At 46.6% G+C, this 18,780-nt stretch overlaps 1 protein-coding gene across 1 annotated transcript in view; it reads left to right on the top strand.

Moving 5' to 3' along the window:
- LOC120930475 (electrogenic sodium bicarbonate cotransporter 1-like) overlaps positions 1 to 18,780 on the top strand; it is a 644,541-nt gene that overhangs the window by 346,486 nt on the left and 279,275 nt on the right. The gene's annotated exons all lie outside the window — the stretch shown is intronic.

Genomic DNA, 18,780 nt, shown 5'->3' with positions numbered 1-18,780 from the left:
CCCCCCTTTCCCTCCCCCTCCCTCTCCCAGAGCTGATTGTTGTTTCATTGGCCACTGAAAAGTCTCCTGTCCTGGAGACGACTTCAAGTTGTGTTGTAAATCGCCCCAGATCGCCCTGTGGTTCATGTTCAAGTCGTGTCGGAGTCGCCTCTGAAAGTCGCGCTGGAAGTCGTGTCGCCCTAGTGTGAACCGACTCTTAGTGCTGTCGCCCTTTGAATTATAATTGTCATGCAACACTGTACCCATATGAAATTGTTGTCATTTTTTCCACACAAATAGAGTTTCCTTTTGGTAGTATTTAATCTCCACTGTGTTTTTTTTTTTTTTTTTGTGCTACAAATGAAAAAATACCGAACATTTTGAAAAAAAAAAAAAATGTTTTTCTTAGTTTCTGTTTTAAAATTTTGCAAATAAGTCCCTTTCTTTATCGTACATCACGGGACACAGAGCAGCCATATTACCTAACTGGGTTATACGCCACCTATAGGTAAATGGACACTGGTAAACCAAAAAGACAGGAAATCCTCCCCTATAAAACCCCATCCTACACCCTGGTCATGGTTGGAGAAGCTCTCCATGAGCTACCTAAGAGAAAGGTCCTGGAACAGATCCTGAAGGATTTAAAAGGCTATATTATCGGATCCATCCGGACGGTAATACACTAAAATGTATAGTACCAGAACCTAATTTACATAAGAAGATTATGAGGTATTGCCTTAATGTGACCCTTTGGGCACTGGACCCTGGGATCCGGACCCTTGGTAAGAAAAAACCCTAAAGGAGAACCGGCAGGGTGCTTTACAGGTCCAAGGGAGTGGCCCCATATTCAGGGGGACCTGGTCCTTGAAGGCCCAAGAGACAGAACCCGCTGTGATGGGGGAACATTTGAATCTAGCTTTCAAGCAGAATCCTGCGGCAGAACTGATAAGTGTTTTAAAAAACTTTTCTTTGCACTTGTTTAAACTGGAAATATATTTGCACAGTCTCTTACATTTTATAGGACCCTGTGTCATATTTTTTTTGTCTACTGGGGGCAGTGGTGTTCTCTGTGGAGACTTCCAGCCTGGATGATTCCAACAGGAGGTGGGCGGCTGTCCAGATTCCCCTGCCCTGTACACCTAGGGCCTGATCCACAAAAGGGATACGCCGGCATATCTACTGATACGCCGTCGTATCCCTGTTTCTATCTATGGAACTGATCCACAGAATCAGTTTCACATAGATAGGCAGAAGATCCGACATGTGTAAGGGACTTACACTGTCGGATCTTAGGATGCAGTACCGCAGCCGCAGCTGGGGGCATTTCTCGCCGAAATCCAGCGTCGGGTATGCAAATTAGCACTTACGGAGATCCACGAAGCTTTTACGCTTCGTTTTTTCTCCGTAAGTATTAGTTTGCCGTCGCAAAATTAGGGCTGCTTTTACAAGGCCTAAACTGTTTACACCTTGTAAAAGTAGACCCTTCTATCCCGCGTCGCTGTGATTTTTATTTTTTTATTTTTTTTTTCCCGCCGCAACTCGTTTTTTTTTTTTACGTCCGTCGCAATTCTCAAAACCCGGCGCAACGTAAAACCGCGCAAAGCACATCGGGAAAATGACGTCGGGAGCATGCGCAGTATGTCCGGCGCGGGAGCGCGCCTAATTTAAATGGGACTCGCCCCATTAAATTAGGAACGCCTTGCGCCGGACGGATTTAAGTTACACCGCTCAAAATTTCTAGGTAAGTGCTTTGTGGATCGGGCACTTAGGTAGAGATTTTGCGGCGGTGTAACAATAAAAAAAAAATCACAGCGACGCGGGATAGAAGGGTCTACTTTTACAAGGTGTAAACAGTTTAGGCCTTGTAAAAGCAGCCCTAATTTTGCGACGGCAAACTAATACTTACGGAGAAAAAATGAAGCGTAAAAGCTTCGTGGATCTCCGTAAGTGCTAATTTGCATACCCGACGCTGGATTTCGGCGAGAAATGCCCCCAGCGGCGGCAGCGGTACTGCATCCTAAGATCCGACAGTGTAAGTCCCTTACACATGTCGGATCTTCTGCCTATCTATGTGAAACTGATTCTGTGGATCAGTTCCATAGATAGAAACAGGGATACGACGGCGTATCAGTAGATACGCCGGCGTATCCCTTTTGTGGATCAGGCCCCTAGGCCTGGGGCAGAAAAAGCCCTGGGCCCAGAGACCCCCTAAAGCCAGTCCCAAGCCCTTCTTATGAAGGGGCACCCCCACTCATGCGGGTGGGGGGAGGCTATTAGAGTTCTCAGATGCCTGGGAAGAGGTGATCTGAGACAAGTGGGTTAAAGAAAGTATTTTCTTCAGGCAATAGATCATCTAAGGTCACAAGGAGTGATTTCAGAGGTTCCAACCAACGAGAGATTTGGGGGCTTTTACTCAGATCTTTTCATAGTCTTAAAGCCGAATGGAGATGTAAGGCCTATTCTGGACATCAAGGCTCTGAATCAGTTTCTAGACATTCGCTCTTTGCGGATGGAGTCAATTTGTTCAGTCGTGGCCTCCTTGCATGGAAGGGAATTTTTGGCCTCCATAGACATCAAGGACGCATACCTACATGTGCCACTCTGCAGATCCCATCAAAGGTTTCTTGTGATTCGCAGTAGGCAAGCAACATTTTCAGTTTGTGGCGCTGCCCTTCGGGTTAGCCACGGCACCTTGTGTATTCACAAAGGTACTGACTTCGGTATTGGCAGTTTTAGATCTCAGGGAATATCGGTTGCAGGATACCTGGGCGATCTATTACTGATAGATCAAATGGTTCCAGACCTTAAGCAGAATGTAGCATGGGTGGTTACATTTTTGGAATGTCTGGGTTGGGTTCTGAACTGGTCAAAATCGGCCCTGCAGCCGGTTCAATGCCTAGAGTATCTGGGGGTTATATTAGACACGGCAAAGACAAAGGTATCTGGTCAGAGCCATGAGAGACCTTGTCAAGGTCATGAAAGGGAAAAATATCCCCCATTCGCCTGTGTATGAGGCTACTGGGGATAATGGTGTACTCATTCGAAGCAGTCCCTTATGCACAATTCCACTCCAGGCCACTACAGAACAACATTCTGTCTGTCTGGAACAAGACTGTCCAGGCTCTGGACTGGCACATGTCTCTTCGGCTGAAAGTGCATCAGAGTCTCAGTTGGTGGATGATAACCAAGAATCTGGTAAAAGGAAAGTCAATTTTGCCTGCGATCTGGAGGGTGGTGACGACAGATGCCAGTCTCTCTGGATGGGGGGCAGTCCTAGAGGAAGCCACCATCCAGGGAGGGTGGTCCTGGAGAGAGAGGGGCTTGCCCATCAACATTTTGGAGATTTGGAAAGCTCGCTTGGCCCTAAGCTTCTGGACTTGCAGATTGCAGGGATGACCTGTGAGGGTCCAGTCGGACAATGCCACAGCTGTGGCATACATCAATCACCAGGGAGGCACCAGGAGTCAGGCAGCCCAGAAGGAAGTGGACCACATTCTGACCTGGGCAGAAAGATTTGTTCCATCCCCATCAGCGGTGTTTATTCCAGGATAGGAGAATTTGCAGGAGGACTTTCTGAGTCTGGGCAAAAAACATGCTTCCAGTAAGTTAAAAGAATGAATAAAAAAAACAAACAGCTGCAACTCTAATGCGTGATATTACAATAACAACAAGACTAGAACAGAGTCGCGCATACCCACAAGTGTAAAATTTCTATCACTAAACCTCTTAACATGTACCGCAATATATCCAATATTACAAGTCTTCCTTATTGAGAAAGAGGTTTGAACAAGCATATATAGCCTAAGTAACCAATATTGCACAGTCCTCTATAGTAGGAAAATAGATTAAAAATCAGGGTGATGGATAGACAGGAGTGTCATGATTTTGAACTCTAAGGCCTCGTACAGACGAGGGGTTATCCGCTGGAAACGGTCCACCGGACCGTTTCCAGCGGACATTCCTCCTCCGGATTTTGATCCGATGGCTTGTACACACCATCAGATCAAAATCCGTGCGGAAAACATCCGCGGTCACGTGTCGCGGCGTCACCGGCGACGTGCGCGACGCTGGAAGGTAAATACTTCCACGCATGCGTCGAATCATTACGACGCATGCGAGGGATGGGAGCGGACGGACTGATCCGGTGAGTCTGTACAGACGACCGGATCAGTCCGCTGGACTGGATTCCAGCGGATAGATTTTGTAGCATGCTACAAAATTTTTATCCGCTGGGAATCCGTCGGCTGGATTTTTATCCGCCGAAAATTGTCCACTCGGGCCTACACAAGACCGGATCTATCCGCTGGAACTGATCCGCGGATTAATCCCAGCGGATAGATCCGGTCGTGTGTACGGGGCCTAAGGCCTCGTACAGACGACCGGATCTATCCGCTGGGATTGATCCGTGGATCAGTTCCAGCAGATAGATCCGGTCGTGTGTACGTCCGAGCGGACATTTCCCGGTGGATAAAAATCCAGCCGACGGATTCCCAGCGGATAAAAATTTCTTAGCATGCTAAGAAATCTATCTGCTGGAATCCAGTCCAGCGGACTGATCCGGTCGTCTGTACAGACTCACAGGATCAGTCCGCCTGCTCCCCTCCCTCGCATGCGTCGTAATGATTCGACGCATGCGTGGAAGTATTTACCTTCCAGCGTCGCGCACGTCGCCGCATCATCATCGCGGCGACGGCGCGACACGTCACCGCGGATGTATTCCGCGCGGATTTCGATCTGATGGTGTGTACAGCCATCATATCCAAAGTCCGCCGGACCGTTTCCAGCGGATATCCTCTCGTGTGTACGGGGCCTAAGTCCATGTAAAGATTTTTAGACACACTCTCATCTCTTTCAATCTCCTGTGCTGTTGACACCATGTGTGACCACCAGGGCCAGATTAAGAACATCATGGGCCTGGTGCTAATATGCCTTAGTTCCCCTTCTTAAGTATGCCTAATTTACCATCTAGCAATTACCTTTAGAGGGTGTTATGGTTCCTGTACTCCCCTTTTTCTTCAAATCTTCACTATGGCCTCCTATAACCCTTTATATGCAGCCCTATGTGGACCTTATGTGCCCGCCCAGGGCCAGATTAAGAACATCATGGGCCTGGTGCTAAGGATTTTGGTGGGGCCTTTTAGGCTGCATTCACACCTCCGCGACAAGTAACGCCGCGTATGCGACATATTTTGCCGCGAATAGTGTAACTTTTTTTTTACAAATCCTTCCTATTGCTTTGTATGGCCGAACGCCAATGCCGCCTGAAAAAAAGGGTCCGGGACTTTTTTTCATGCCGCAGGTGTACGGCGTCTATGAGATGTGAACCATCTCATAGACAGCAATGGGAATTCTCCCCTCCAGCGGCACGAGCGGCCGGCGTCGGGCGTTTTGTCGCGGAGGTGTGAATGGGGTGTAATAAATAATAAATAAATGCGTGGGAATGACATGAACGCAGCCCAGCCAAGGCAAGTGACCAAAGGCACAGAACCCAGAAGGAAGACCGGGTGAAGATGGAAGTGTCCAGGCCCCGCCTGATTCATCGCAGCGCAGCACTGGAGGGCTCAGTCTGAAAATTTAAGTGTACACTAATGACAGTGGGCACTATGTATAGGAGAGGAGTGTGGAGGGTATGACAGTGAGCAGTATGTACAGGAGAGGAGTGTGGAGGGTGCGACAGTGGGCACTAAGTACAGGAGAGAAGTGTATGACAGCAGGCACTATGTACTGGAGAGGAGTGTGAAGGGTATGACAGTGGGCGCTATGTATAGGAGAGGAGTGTGGAGGGTATGACAGTGGGCACTATGTACAAGAGAGGAGTGTGTAGGGTATGACAGAAGAAAAGAAAATATCTGGGCAGTCTGCCAAGTTTTTAACAGGAAACATTGTAACTGACACTTCCTTCTTAGATCAAAGGGATACACTTCTGTGTGTAAACAACAAATCTGGGCAGTCTGCGAAGTTGGTAAACAAAATGAAACATTGTAACTAACTAACATTGTAACTAAATTTAACCACTTAAAGTCCAACACTTGTTTCTTAAGTTAGAAAGCAATATTATTTGCTAGAAAATTACTTGGAACTGCCAAACATTATATATATTTTAGCAGAGACTCTAGGGAATAAAACGGCTATTGCTGCAATATGTTACTGTATGTCACACTGCATTTTCCCACTTCAATGAATAATAAAAACCATAAAAACAAAACAGTGAAGTTAGCCCATTTTTTTTTTTTTTTTTAATGTGAAAGATGATGTTACGCCGCAACAATCGTGAGAGAATCGTGATCTATCTTCTAAGCAAAAAAATTGCAATTCTCATTTTAGCCAGAATCGTGCAGCTCTGTACCCTGCAACATAAAAAGTGCAAAGACCACCAAAGAGTAATTTTCTAGCAAAAAACAAATGATGATTTTTACATGTAGTAGAGAAGTGTCAGAATTGGCCTGGGTGGCAAGGGGTTAATTACCATGAGTAATATACAAATAATTATTATAAGCACTGTGATCCGATCAGTCTGCTGTAGTGTGTCAGCTTGTATTTATATTGGCCGCTCTGAATGTAGCTTCTGACAGGCTGTGCAAGCAGGCCCGTATCTCCGGAACCATAAATGATAGCCGTCCCATATTTTAACCAGTTGTGGGGTAGGTCTTCCCATGCCTACCCCCAAATGTGGGGTTTCTGTGACCTCTGGTCATCGAGCTACAACCCCCCAAATTCGATCTTAGAAGAAAAAAAAATCTTAAAAAAAAAAACCCTTCTTAGTGAACTTGAACTTGGGGAAAAGTCTCTGCCACAGACTCCCCTTGATGAATGTCAGTGAGACACCTCTGCCACAGGCCCTCTCCGATTGTAGTTACGGAGGCAATCCTCCTTTATGGAATCACGCCTGGATCTCCTTCAACTTGTCACCCAGGTACCAACTGACAGGTGATCAATCCTTCAGTGTCCAGCTACCTTGATCTCCGGTGGTTTGTCGAGGCCCTTTTGGATCGCCAGCCTCTCAATGGCGCTCCTCAGATGGACTCTCCACCGAACAGCAATACAGCTTGGTATCCTCAAAGGTGTGAACCCAGTCGCTCACTGGGTCCCCGTCGCTGCTCAGATGTTTCAGGCCAACATGGCCCTGGGACCAGGAACACAGCGTGGCACACACGCCCCGGCAGGCCATAACGCCGGGGCGCCGTGATGTGGCCACCCTAAAGGTGGGTGCCACACTGGACGAAGGAGAACCCAGAACCAATGGCGCCTGCCCCATAAATACCCTCCCCCAGCATGCACAGCGAGGCTCAACCCTCCCGATTGGCTGCTGGGAAAGAGCACCCAAACCTTGACTCTACTGCTGCCACCTACTGCACAGGGGTGTGAAAGACACCCCAGCACAACAGAATGAGCCCACAGTACAGCCAAGCTGAGACAGAGACCCTGCCCTGCACAAACAATTTGGATCAGAGTTTAACTACACTCTTCAAGATTCAAGATCCGGGCAGCCACCGAGGAGCGATACAGGGACCAGCCAGCATGAGTGCAGAAGTTCGGGAGTAGGCTGCAAGGAATGCGGAAGCAACATTGGGGACCAGCGACGGAGCACACCATGCTCGGCTGGGGGGGATGTGATCCGCGGCAACTCTGGCATGAGACGCTAAGCCACGAGTGGCACCATCAGGGGAAAAACTTCCCTCCTCTACAGAGATGTACTGGACGCAGTACCATGCTCGAGAGGTGTTCCTGAGGGAACGACAGCAAAATGAGTGGAAGATGGAGCTCTAAAGATTGGTCCAGGAGGAGATGAGGCTGGACTCCAGCTACAGAGCCCTCCGGTGGTTCGCGGCTCAACTGTGGCCAGGTACAGCAGATGGCAGCCTGACAGAAGGCGTTGGAACAGCCCCACACCTCCGTAGCCATCAATTTTTTTTTTACAGAGACCCAGACTTTGGGAGTGATGAGGAGGAGTGGCGGCTGGAAGACATCCTGGACCTCCGAGATGAGGTGTTGGACCTCCCCGAAGAGGCGTATGACCTGGAGGAATTGGAGGCCTGGTTGAGCAGGAATGGGAGCTCGAAATTGCCTACAAGCGGCTGTTTGTCGGTGATCAGCAGCCTGGAATGGCTTCCGTTGCCTGAGACTGTCCGGGAAAAATTGCGGACAGTCACGAAGATGCGGAGCAAATGGGGCCAGGGGTACCCCTGCATTTTCCCGTCCTAACCGCAATGGAAGAAGCAGCGATGATACAGAGGGCACTGCAAGTGCTAGAATGCCAAAACGCACCGGAGGGTTCCCCAGGCAGCGAGACAAGCTAATAGTATAAAGGTCTTGGAAGGGGGAGTTGAGATGGTGCTGGAAGGCTGGTAAATGGTGATCAGCAGCAAGTCCAGAGTATCGCATCCGGTGCCCTTGCAGAAGCGCTGGCTATGGGGCAGAATGCTGTTGGTCTCTGCCCAGCATCAGAAAAAGAGTTGGAACCCGGAGAGTCCAAGAGATGATCTCCGTGAGCTGTTTCCCCAGCAGCAGATATCCCATCTCTTTCAGAGAAACACCTATGAAACTGTTCTCTAGATGGTATCTTTACCCCCTCTAGAATTGATACCTTCTATCCCTCTACTTCCCCTAACTGTTTTAGAGGATGCCCAGAACAGGGAACTTTTTTACACACCTTTTGGAGTTGAAAACTCCTTGATAAGATATGGCGTGTGGCCGTGGACAGATTCGAGGAATCATCAAAATTTTAAATTGTCCCCACTCCTCGAGTCTGTCTATATGCTAAGATTCCTAACATACCGAAACAATGTATCCGACTTTTTCATTCATTGTGTAGCTCTATACAGTGGATGATCGCACTTAACTGGAGATCTAAAAAATCTATTATGGCCAGAACGGAGACGCTGAAACTCTCTGAAAAAATGTATCATACCCTAAATCATACCCTAAATGATAGCATACATGTATTTGATCTCAAATGGTCTTTCTGGAATATCACATAGCTTCAGTTTTTCATGACTCATCTTCTGGGTACATTGAACTACCCCCCTTGGGGTCATATATTTTAATATTTTTTCATTTTCACCATTGATGATCTACTAATTTCATATGTCATGCTGTTGTTTTTTCTCCTTGCTCTAAGATGTGATAAGTACTGTATTTATTGGCGTATAACACTCACTTTTTTTACCCTGAAAATAGAGGGTAAACTGTGGTTTTGTGTTACGGTATATGCAGGGGGCTGTGGAAAGTTTTTTTCCTGAAACTTCCCTCTTAAAGTTAGGGTGCATGTTATACGCCTGTGCGTGTTATACGCCAATAAATGCGGTATATATCCTATGTCTTACTGTTGACTCCATTTTATTGACTACATTATGTAAATGTGCTTTTTTACCTTCAATTAAACTTTTGTAAACAAAAAAATAAAAAGTGTATGTTTGGTACTTAATAAAGAGTTGATGCTCTGCATGTTTAACCCTCAACACCTGTGTGGCTTGTCTCGTGATTGAGGGGTTAAGGGCTGGTTATGGCGTATCTGAAGGGTGCGTTTGGAGGACAGGAGACACAGGTCTGGCGGATGTGCCCACCTGGGGTATCCGAGATCTGTCACACTCTCCTCCCCCACCCTCTAGTTATTCTCTTTGTTCTATAGGTCTTTTGACCCCTTGATTGGATCGGGGAAAACCCCAACTATTCTGTTCCCTATACTCATTTGGATGTGGTGAACCATAATTCCCTCTGGGATTTGCCCTACAAATTTTCCTCTGCGTGCTGTGGCCTGCTCCCTGATAACCCCAATCGTTATCAACGCAAGTATTCCCACGATTATATCTGTTTCTGGGTCCATAGTGATTTCCAGGTGCCTCCATCATTGGTACCAATCATTGAAAATTGATCACACCTGATGACCCATCTCATTTCTTGAGGCTCTAGCATGTTAAGACAGTACAAATACTGTACAAATGACCACTTTTTGGAAAGTATATACAAAAAGGAGTCGCCCATGGGACTTTAAATGAAGTGGTCACAGTTTGCCACAAAACTAAAAAGCAGTAAAAATGTTTATTGAAAATGAATGTACATACATGGATAATATAGCATATTAGCTCAGCCAATGAATGGCACATGATAAAAAGAATAAATAAAGTTGATACAAAACATCATGACATGGAGTATATACATATACAAGCATTGAAGAAACCGTGTGCACATTTCGCAAGATCATAGCTCGCTCATCAGGGGTAGATGAGATGGCAGAACAATCTTCTGACACTTTTTGTTTACAAGTAAAAATCTGTATTTTTGCTAGAAAATGACTCAGAACTCCCAAACATTATATATTTTTGGGGCCCTAGAGAATAAAATGGTGGATTTTGCTAATTGTTATTTCACACAGATTTGCACAGCAATTTTGCTGATCGCCGCCATTACTAGTAAAAAAAAATATTAATAAAAATGCCATAAAAATACCCCCTATTTTGTAAACGCTATAACTTTTGCGCAAACCAATCAATAAATGCTTATTGGGTTTTTTTTTAACGAAAAATATGTAGAAGAATACGTATCGGCCTAAACTGAGGAAAAAAAATGTTTTTTTATATATATTTTTGGGGGATATTTATTAAAGCAAAAAGTAAAAAATATTCATTTTTTCAAAATTGACGCTCTATTTTTGTTTATAGCGAAAAAACTAAAAACCGTAGAGGTGATCAAATACCACCAAAAGAAAGCTCTATTTGTGGGGAAAAAAGGACGCTAATTTTGTTTGGGAGCCACGTCGCACGACCGCGCAATTGTCAGTTAAAGCGAAGCAGTGCCGAATCGCAAAATGTGCTCTGGTCTTTGACCAGCAATATGGTCCGGGGGTTAGGTGGTTAAGAGTTTCACAGGGGGTCTGGTGCTAGAATTATTGCTCTGGCTCCGATGTTCACAGCAATACCTCACAAGCATGGTATGATCGCCGTTTACATATGCGTATGGGACCAACTTGTGCCTTTGCCTTTGCATGGAGGTATGGGGGTGCTTTACATTTTTTATTTATTATTAGTGGGACACTGATACACTGGCAGATGTTTTTGTGCACTTGATCGTCCACCAGCGGACACTGACAGATGTTGCCATGGAACACTATTAAAGATGTTTTTTGTGCACTGGTACAGATGTTCAAGACACAGGGACAGTGGTGCTTGGTGTACTTAGTGGGGATGGCTGTGGCAGCTCTCTGTGTAAAATCATCATCATCATCGCACCATATGCGTACCTCCACTTAGAATGGGGAAGCTCTCATCCAGCAGTTTATGTATAGTGGCCGAGTGGGAAGCAGTTATCTACCTAGATAGCTAAGCACCCATTGAGAACTAAAAGCTATCAGCTGCAAAGGCTTCCGTTCACCTTAAGCCCCGGACCAATATGCAGCCTAAAGACCCAAGGTGTTTTTACAGTTCGGGACTGCGTCGCTTTAACAGACAATTGCGCGGTCGTGCGACGTGGCTCCCAAACAAAATTGGCGTCCTTTTTTCCCCACAAATAGAGCTTTCTTTTGGTGGTATTTGATCACATCTGCGGTTTTTAGTTTTTGCGCTATAAACAAAAATAGAGCGACAATTTTGAAAAAAAAGCAATATTTTTTACTTTTTGCTGTAATAAATATCCCCCAAAAACATATATAAAAACATTTTTTTTCCTCAGTTTAGGCCGATACGTATTCTTCTACCTATTTTTAGTAAAAAAAATCGCAATAAGCGTTTATCGATTGGTTTGCGCAAAATTTATAGTGTTTACAAAATAGGGGATAGTTTTATTGCATTTTTATTAATTTTTTTTTTTTTACTACTAATGGCGGCGATCAGCAATTTTTTTCGTGACTGCGACATTATGGCGGACACTTCGGACAATTTTGACACATTTTTGGGACCATTGTCATTTTCACAGCAAAAAATGCATTTAAATTGCATTCTTTATTGTGAAAATGACAGTTGCAGTTTGGGAGTTAACCACAGGTGGCGCTGTAGGAGTTAGGGTGCACCTAGTATGTGTTTACAACTGTTTGGGGGTGTGGCTGTAGGAATGACGTCATCGATCGTGTCTTCCCTATAAAGGGAATGACGCGATCGATGCGCCGCCATAGTGAAGGACGGGGAAGCCGTGTTTACACACGGCTCTCCCCGTTCTTCAGCTCCGGGGAGCGATCGCGACGGAGCGGCTATAAACAAATAGCCGCGCCGTGGTCCCGGATCGCTCCCCGAGCGGACCCGACCTCCGCATGTAGCGGGGGGGGGGTCCCGATCGGACCCCCCACCCGCTAATAGGCGAGGACGTACGTGTACGCCCATGTGCCTGTACGTGCCATATTGTGGACGTATATGTACATGCGGGGGTCGGGAACTGGTTAAATGAATGACGCAGCTGAGTAGCAGGGTGCAGGGGATAAGTACCTGTCACAGGGGGAGGGGTAATCTGTTGAAGAGCAGGCAGATGCTGAACATGTTACACCCTACATTAGGGTGTAACATGTACCATGTTCAGAAAGGTGAACATATCCTTTAAAACTGAATGCATATATGGTATTAGAAAAAAAAGTATAGTTATACAATTATTACAGGGTCATAAAAGTGTCATAAATGCTTTAGTAAGTTGCATATAATAACCCAATAAAGCTCAAGCTAGAAATAGGTAGAATATTTTAAATAAGAACTCCACACGCTAAGCTGTCTCAAACAAACTACAGTATGTCCCTTACTAACCTGTGAGGCTGCTAGATGTGCGGCATGTGCAGCATACTGCACTGTGTTCCAGGTGCAAGCTGAGACTTTCTCTCTCATACTCGGAACACAGAAAAGTCTGATTCTCTGTGGAAAGATAGTTTTTCCCTTAACATTGTTAAAAAAAGAGTCAATTGCCAAGTGATAATGCTTAGAGGCGTTTTTCAGGCACTTTTGGGCTAAACATAGCATCTCCCCTGCAGTCTCAGTGTAAAAGCCTGAGGGCTTTCACACCAAGGCGATGTGCTGACAGAACGTTAAAAAAAACTCCTGCAAGCAGCATCTTTGGAGCAGTGTATACACCGCTCCTCCACAGCTTCTGCCCATTGAAATGAAAGGGCAGCGGCGCGGAACTGCTGGCAAAGCGCCGATGCAGCGGTGCTGTGCAGGTGGTTTTAACCCTTTTTCATCCACTAGCGGGGGTTAAAACCGCCCCGCTAGATGCCAAAACCTCCTAAAAAATTACAGTAAAGCGCCACTAAAAATAGTGGTGCCTCTGTGTGAAAGCACCCTTACAGGGCAACCCACAGAACTGGTCACATGGCTAATAGGCATCAAATTGCACAGCAGAATTGCTTCCTTCTGTGGGCTCAATCTCCTATCTCCAATCTCTCATGCAATAATAGAATTACGTGACACTTTTTTCCCCAATTACAGTATGTTATGAGATGCTGAAAATTTTCATTCACGATCACCTTATACTCATGCCATTTAATGCCATTATTTACCTCATGTTTTTGATTTGTGAGGTAAACAACTCAACTGTTTACCTCACAAACCAAAAACATGAGGTAAATAATGGCATTAAAAGTAAATTCATTAAAGGAAATAAATAAATGCATGCATTAACCAGTTCCCGTCTGGCCAATAGCATAGTTACTGTGGCTCTCCTATCCTGAATGGACATCATATGACATCCTGTCAGGAAGCGCCAATCAAGGGGCCACGCAGCAGCATGAGTACCTTCTCGCTGCCCGTACCATGTGACTAAGGTTGCCACCTCATCCCTTTAAAACAGAACACATATGAATTACACAGGTTCTGAGGCTAATTTAATGCAGGTAAGGCACCAAATGAGTCTAATTACCACCTTAATTAGCCACAGAACCTGTGTAATTAATATGTGTTCTGTTTAAGGCTGGGTTCACACTACTACACTACTTTCATCCTACTTTGCTCTGTGTTCAATGTTTCCCTATGAGAGCGTCTTGTAGCGTCCTACACAAGTCGGTCCGACTTTGAAAATGCTCCCTGTACTACTTTTGGTCCTACATTGATCCTACTTCAGGCCCATTGAATATCATTGAAGTCGGACCAAAGTAGTATCCTGTTCATGAAAGTAGGATGGATGTAGGACCAATGTAGGATAAATGTAGGACCAATGTAGCAGAGCAAAGTAGGATGAAAGTAGTGTAGTAGTGTGAACCCAGCCTAAGGCTGGGTTCACACTACTACACTACTTTCATCCTACTTTGCTCTGTGTTCAATGTTTCCCTATGAGAGCGTCTTGTAGCGTCCTACACAAGTAGGTCTGACTTTGAAAATGCTCCCTGTACTACTTTTGGTCCTACATTGATCCTACTTCAGGCCCATTGAATATCATTGAAGTCGGACCAAAGTAGTATCCTGTTCATGAAAGTAGGATGGATGTAGGACCAATGTAGGATAAATGTAGGACCAATGTAGCAGAGCAAAGTAGGATGAAAGTAGTGTAGTAGTGTGAACCTAGCCTAAGGCTGGGTTCACACTTGTCCGACAACGGTCCTACATTGGGAGCTCATGTAGCATGACGTGTGAAAATCAATGTTTCTCTATGAGAGCTGTCTTAACTGGTCCTACACAAGTCGGTCTGACTTTGAAAATGCTCCCTGTACTACTTTGGTCCTACATTGATCCTACTTCAGGCCCATTGAATATCATTGAAGTCGGACCAAAGTAGGAGCCTTGTCCTAACCATCCGACTTTTGACATCCGACTTGTGATTACAGCAGCAGTAAAAGGAATTTATCTCACTCTGGGATTGTTTTGATTGGTCAAAGAACAAGTCAGACTATCACAAAGTCGGATCAAAGTAGTATCCTGTTCATGAAAGTAGGATGGATGTAGGACCAATGTAGGACCAATGTAGGACCAATGTAGGACCAATGTAGGATCAGTGTAGGACCAATGTAGCAGAGCAAAGTAGGATCAAAGTAGTGTAGTAGTGTGAACCCAGCCTCAGGCTGGGTTCACACTACTACACTACTTTCATCCTACTTTGCTCTGTGTTCAATGTTTCCCTATGAGAGCGTCTTGTAGCGTCCAACACAAGTCGGTCCAACTTTGAAAATGCTCCCTGTACTACTTTTGGTCCTACATTGATCCTACTACTGATAGTCTGACTTGTTCTTTGACCAATCAAAACAATCCCAGAGTGAGATAAATTCCTTTTACTGCTGCTGTAATCACAAGTCGGATGTCAAAAGTCGGATGGTTAGGACAAGGCTCCTACTTTGGTCCGACTTCAATGATATTCAATGGGCTGAAGTAGGATCAATGTAGGACCAAAGTAGTACAGGGAGCATTTTCAAAGTCGGACCGACTTGTGTAGGACCAGTTAGGACAGCTCTCATAGGGAAACATTGATTTTCACACGTCATGCTACATGAGCTCCCAATGTAGGACCGTTTTCGGACAAGTGTGAACCCAGCCTGAGGCTGGGTTCACACTACTACACTACTTTCATCCTACTTTGCTCTGTGTTCAATGTTTCCCTATGAGAGCGTCTTGTAGCGTCCTACACAAGTCGGTCCGACTTTGAAAATGCTCCCTGTACTACTTTTGGTCCTACATTGATCCTACTTCAGGCCCATTGAATATCATTGAAGTCGGACCAAAGTAGTATCCTGTTCATGAAAGTAGGATGGATGTAGGACCAATGTAGGATAAATGTAGGACCAATGTAGCAGAGCAAAGTAGGATGAAAGTAGTGTAGTAGTGTGAACCCAGCCTGAAGGGATGAGGTGGCAACCCTACATGTGACTGTTGTGACGAATCACAGCAGGTCAAATTACAGTTGTTGTAAAATAAATTTGTGCTGTTTTGAAACAGCACTGTCACCAGTCAGTGTCCCTGATCACTGCCATGCCAGTTATATGATGACGCTGTACTGCACTGGTGACAGTATGTTAAAAAAAAAAATTGTCAAAAAAAATGTTTTTCTCTTTGGTCCATGGACAGACACAGCTTCCTTAAATCTTGACATTTGGGTTATGTTCCGTCTATTACGAGAGGTCTAGGCAGACATGTTAGATATGTAAAAACATGTAGTTATATCAAAGTTGAACAGCCCTGCTGTCCCTCTGGTCATAATCCCTCACCCTGCACTCAGCAGCTCAGTTTTTTTCTGCCTAGTGTAGGAGAAGGACCTGGCTCCCTAATGGCCCATGGTCCTGGAGAACTTTTTACTTTGTGTTTTTATTATTTGATCCTGAGATCTACTATCAACTGCCGGCTGGGTGACAGGCTGGATAATATAGATCCTTGTAGTCTCCCAGTCCGGCCATCGAGCGTGAGCAGGCCTTAGCTATGCGCTGGGTCGGCCACGACATACCCAGTTTGCTACAGGGGTGGCCGGTAAACTGTATGCTCCAGGGCCACATATGACCGGGCTACTGCTGTCTAGTCACAGTGGGACGTGGCCGGCAGCCACTTCGTACTGCTCAGTTTGGGTCTGTCAGAAACGTGTCCAGCAGTCCTCGCAAGGACGGGTTAGTAGGTTCCCCCTGTCTTGGCAGGATGGAATAGCTGGGCATTCCTGGGGTGGTCGATTAGGGGGTCTCTAGTCCTCCCTTTTCTCTCTCCCCGTCCATCCCTCCTCCCCATGCTATGCAGGGCCTCCTGTGTACCCACCGGGGACTCTGGGACCTAGCTGGGGGCTGCAAGGGGTGTCCAGGTCCGCTCTAGTGTAGGTGGTCTGCCTTTTGGGGGGGGCCCTGTCGGGTACCCAGTGTTTATTGGCCCTTATTTTTTACCTCAGTGCGATCGGCGCCATTTTGGAAACAACGTGGCCATTTTCCTGTGGCCCTGCTGTTAATATATCTAATACAACGACAGATATTTTCTTGTAGCCGCGCTGTATCTATGGAAGATACATCGGTCAGCCATTTTCTTGTCGCCGCGCTGTGTCTATAGTCAATACAGCGGTCGGCCATTTTCTCGTAGCTCGCGCCCTTTTTTCCTGAGGTAACAATCTTTTTGAGGCCTTTTCATATTAGTTTGGCCTCTAGCACTACTTCTCTCTTCTGAATGGCGCAAATGGCAGATCACCTCAGAGACCCCTCAGGCACACACTGTGCGGGGCTTAGAAAGGACAGCAGTGCCTGGTGCAGGGTGGTGATTCCTGGGAATACCCCTCGGTCTGTGCAGCTAGGAGGGTGGGCATTTCTGTACCTTGACTTAGTCCCTGAGTGGCTGTCATGTGTGTGGGTCACTATGGCATCAGACGCTGGCGCTTCTTCCCCACACATTCCTGTGTTGGCAACCGGTGCCCCTGCACCTGCGGTACCTATGGATGCTTTGTCAGCAGTCCAGGAGTCATTTGTTGCCAGGGTGGAGGCATTGTGCGGGGAAAAAGGGGGGGGTAAAAAATACCCCCTTTCCCTAACTTCTGGGGAAAGCTCTGATTCAGACTCGGGCCTGGCTGTGAAATGGGACCCCTGTTCTGAAGGGTCAGAGTATGCGGACCAGAGGGAGACTCTCTGTCCGAGTCAGCGCAGGAGAAGGCGCTTGTTGGAGCACTTATCACCGCAGTGCAGGAAACCCTCAAGCTGGAGGATGCTGCTGGGGCTTTTACTGAGGTGTCTGCCCCTTTTGGGTCCCACAAGCCGCCCCGCACTACTAAGGCATTTCCTTATGTATCTTATTTCGATACGTTTATAGACGAGGAATGGGAACGACCGCAGAGAACCTTTTTGGTCCCAAAACGCATGGCGGACCGTTACCCTTTTGAGGAGAGCCTTCTGAAAAAATGGGCTTCTCCCCCTGTTGTGGAACCCCCGGTATCCAGGTTGAACACGGTAACCACGATTCCGGTGGAGGGAACTCCTGCATTTAAGGATCCTGCAAACCGGAGGGCTGAGGCGGTGGCCCGGTCCATGTTCGCCATGTTGGGGTCAGCTTTAGGGCCAGTTTTGGCTGCGGCCCTTGTGTCACAAAGTCTCACCGAATGGGCAAAGTTGTTGCACCAGGGGTTGGAGAAGCAACATGCTTCCCCGGTCTGCATAGAACTGGCCGACAAGTAAGTGCACGGTCTTAAATATGTCTGTGATGCAGCCCTGGATACAGCTCCCCTGAGGAGCTCTCCAGAGCCTCAGTATCCGCTGTGGTGCTACGTCGCCTGATTTGGCTAAAATGCTGGTCCGCGGACCAGTTTTCCAAGAAGGCTCTGGCAGATTTGCCCTTCCAGGGAGAGAGGCTATTTGGGGCTTCGCTGGAAAACATTATTAAAAATGTCACTGGGGGGGGGTAAGAGCACACTGCTCCCACAATCCAGAAAGGATAAGGAGCCGCGCCGTAGGCCAGGGCCCTCCTTTTCCACTCAGAAGCATTTTTTCCGTCAGTCCGAACCCGCGGGTAAGCGTCCCCAGGCTGACAAAGGGCCAGCTGAGGGACAAAAGCGTCCCTGGCATTGCAAGCCAAACAAGCCTGCAAACAAATCTGTGACAGCATGAAGGTTTGCCCCCGCCCGACTCTCGGGTGGGGGGTCGCCTTAGCGAGTTCGCAGCTCGGTGGAGCCCCCGGCTTTCTGACCAGTGGGTTTGCAAAGTGGCTTCACCAGGGTACAAGATAGTTTCTTTCTTGTCCACCAAACAGAATCTTTATCTCAAACTTTCATCTTCTTCTGGCTCGTTGGAATGCCCTGTTTGGGGCAGTGCAGGACCTGCTGATGAATAGTACCTGTGCCACTGCCGGAAAGGTTTTAGGGATTCTACTCCAATCTGTTTGTAGTCCCAAAGAGGGACGGGGTCGTCCAATCCTGGACCTCAACTCCTTTGTAAAAGTACGAAGATTCAGGATGGAATCA

This window comes from Rana temporaria, chromosome 3 (assembly GCF_905171775.1).
Source record: "Rana temporaria chromosome 3, aRanTem1.1, whole genome shotgun sequence".
Classification (NCBI taxonomy): Eukaryota; Metazoa; Chordata; class Amphibia; order Anura; family Ranidae; genus Rana; species Rana temporaria.
The sequence above is the reverse complement of the archived record's forward strand: the minus strand, read 5'-3'. Positions and strand labels throughout refer to the sequence as shown.